At 32.4% G+C, this 2365-nt stretch overlaps 1 long non-coding RNA gene across 1 annotated transcript; it reads left to right on the forward strand.

Annotated features, from left to right (window-relative positions):
* The first annotated feature begins 378 nt into the window (after positions 1–378).
* LOC127707526 (uncharacterized) lies at positions 379–1830 on the forward strand. The gene is made up of 3 exons (XR_007984949.1): positions 379–769; positions 1292–1373; positions 1630–1830. It is a non-coding gene; the product is annotated as an uncharacterized LOC127707526 (long non-coding RNA).
* The last annotated feature ends 535 nt before the right edge of the window (positions 1831–2365 follow it).

The following is a 2365-nucleotide window of genomic DNA, read 5'->3' on the forward strand; positions in this document are numbered from 1 at the left end:
TATGATGAAATTCTGAACACAATTACATTACGTACATTGTATATATACACAGAAACGACGTGTTTTATTTTTTCTCTCGGTTGAAGCTCATTATTCACCGTGCTTCGTGCAACTTGATAAACAAACTAGATGCTCTAAAGAGCCTGAGTGGCTCACCTTGATCTATGTGCATATTCAACAAAGGACACTATACAACATTGTAGACGAGAATAGAACTCATGATAAAAATCTCTGTTTTGTTGATCTTGTATTGCTGATCGTTGAGTCCGTTTAGTTTCTCTCTATATTCTTTAGTTTTTGCTCAAAACGCAAAAGAGGGTACTAAAACAAATCCTCATTTAGGGGCAATCACTCCTATAAAGAGTGACACACTGTAAAAATTGTGCTTAGAATTTAAACGTGTTGCAAGACTTATGTGCTTAGGAAAGTGTTTAATTTCTAAACATAAAAAAATAAACATGTTTTGGCTCTCAGCACTTCGCAATAAACATGTTTTGGCTCTCAGCACTTTTCAATAAACATGTTGCTATGCTAAACATGTTTAGCTACTTTGTCAAGTATATAAAGCTAAACGTGTTTAAATTCTAAGCACTTTCAATATTTAGACACTTTCCTAAACACGTTTAGAATTACAACACATTTAGGCCGAATACGGCATTCATATCACGTGCTAATTTTTGAGCGGGAAGAAGAAACAAAGAACCCGAAGTCAAAGGCCACGCTGTTTACTTCTGACCATAACTGACCGTAACTTGACTGTTTCAGAAAGGTAAGGAGTTATGATTATACTGTCTTTTATTTTGTACTGCCAATTTTAAATGGTTATTGACAGTTCTAAGCATTATTTACAAGTACTCTACCGTATAGTCAATGCAGGAGAGTAAAGGTGTTACCATCCCACGAAACAAGTGCTTGTAAGAGCTTTAAGTGTTCAAACTATCTTGTGTATAGATGATAACAGTTGTTTAATGTTCTATCATGCAAGTTTGCATTTATTTTTTTATTTATATATGTTCTTGGAAAGGAGTTTGTGAGGATAATTTTCGTTCGGTACTCCTCGTCAGATTATAATGGAACATGAAGGGTAGCGGAATCTGCCGAGTCTTATCAGGATGAGGTGCATCATTCGCAAATCCAGTGTCATATCGAGTTCATTGTTTTCGTAAGCACTTCCGATATGCACAATCAACATTTCCTCAAAAATAAATAGAAAGATGCTTGTTTATTTCAATAGTTATAAGCGGTTGTGATTTTTTTTATAATTTTATTGGTATGTATTGTTTTATTCTAGATGAGAGAAGTGCAGAAGAAATCATCATCCGTCTTGGCATGCTAAAAGAGGAGACAAAGAACAGTAGCAAATATGCTGCTAGGTAAGAATCAAAAATGTATTTGATTTTAAAAATGCCAATATATATTTGATCAAATGAATAATATTAAGCATGAGAAGAAGTTTTATATTAAAAAATATCAATTGATTCATCAGTAAATTTATGTTTTTATACCACGGTCCTAATGTTGTTATTTGGATCTTAAATCATGCTTTTACTTTTTGGTGTTGTAGTTCGTATTCTTATATTTTTAGATTAATTCTACTTAGTTGCTTATCAATATTTTTCTATATTTCAGGCCATTGACCAGCAGTTGGGTACTAAGAAAGGAGAAGCTCTTATTGACCTGTAAAATGAAAACAGGACATTTTCAAATTGTTTTGTTGTAGGGATGGGGTACAAGTAGAAGATTGGTCAATATTATGTACATGTACCTTGATATGAATTTATTTTTGATTGTGTTCAATGATAAACTGGAAATAAATGATAACATAAATTCCTTTGTTTTATATGTTGTAATTTTGTTTTTAAAGCTAGAATTAGTATAATGATAATTTCATTTCAAAAGTTCTAGACTGTTTTACGAATATTTGAAATGAAGAAAAAATGCAATAGTCGAATGACGTGAATTGAATTAAAGAAAAAACTCTTTGAGATTGAAAAGGTATTGGTCACATTCAATTTGATATGGAAATTCCAGTTTCTTATTTTGATGCATTGGCTCCTTTTTGTGATGGTATGAAAACCTGTTTTATTGAGAGCTATCATACGTTTTACAGTCAAGCCTTCCGGAATATTAGTTTAATTGGGGCCTAATGAAGTAACGGCTTCTCACAATAAAATGATAAACATGTTTCTTCACGACCCTTTATGGTCTAAACATGTTTACATTCAAAACACTTCACAGCTAAACGTGTTTCCAGACAAAACACTTCTCAGCTAAACATGTTTCCAGATACAACAATTCACAGCTAAACATGTTTACAGTCTAAGCACTTTTTAGCTAAACGTGTTTCTAGTCTAAACGCTTTACA

This window comes from Mytilus californianus, unplaced genomic scaffold (assembly GCF_021869535.1).
Source record: "Mytilus californianus isolate M0D057914Y unplaced genomic scaffold, xbMytCali1.0.p SCAF_7, whole genome shotgun sequence".
NCBI classification, from domain to species: domain Eukaryota; kingdom Metazoa; phylum Mollusca; class Bivalvia; order Mytilida; family Mytilidae; genus Mytilus; species Mytilus californianus.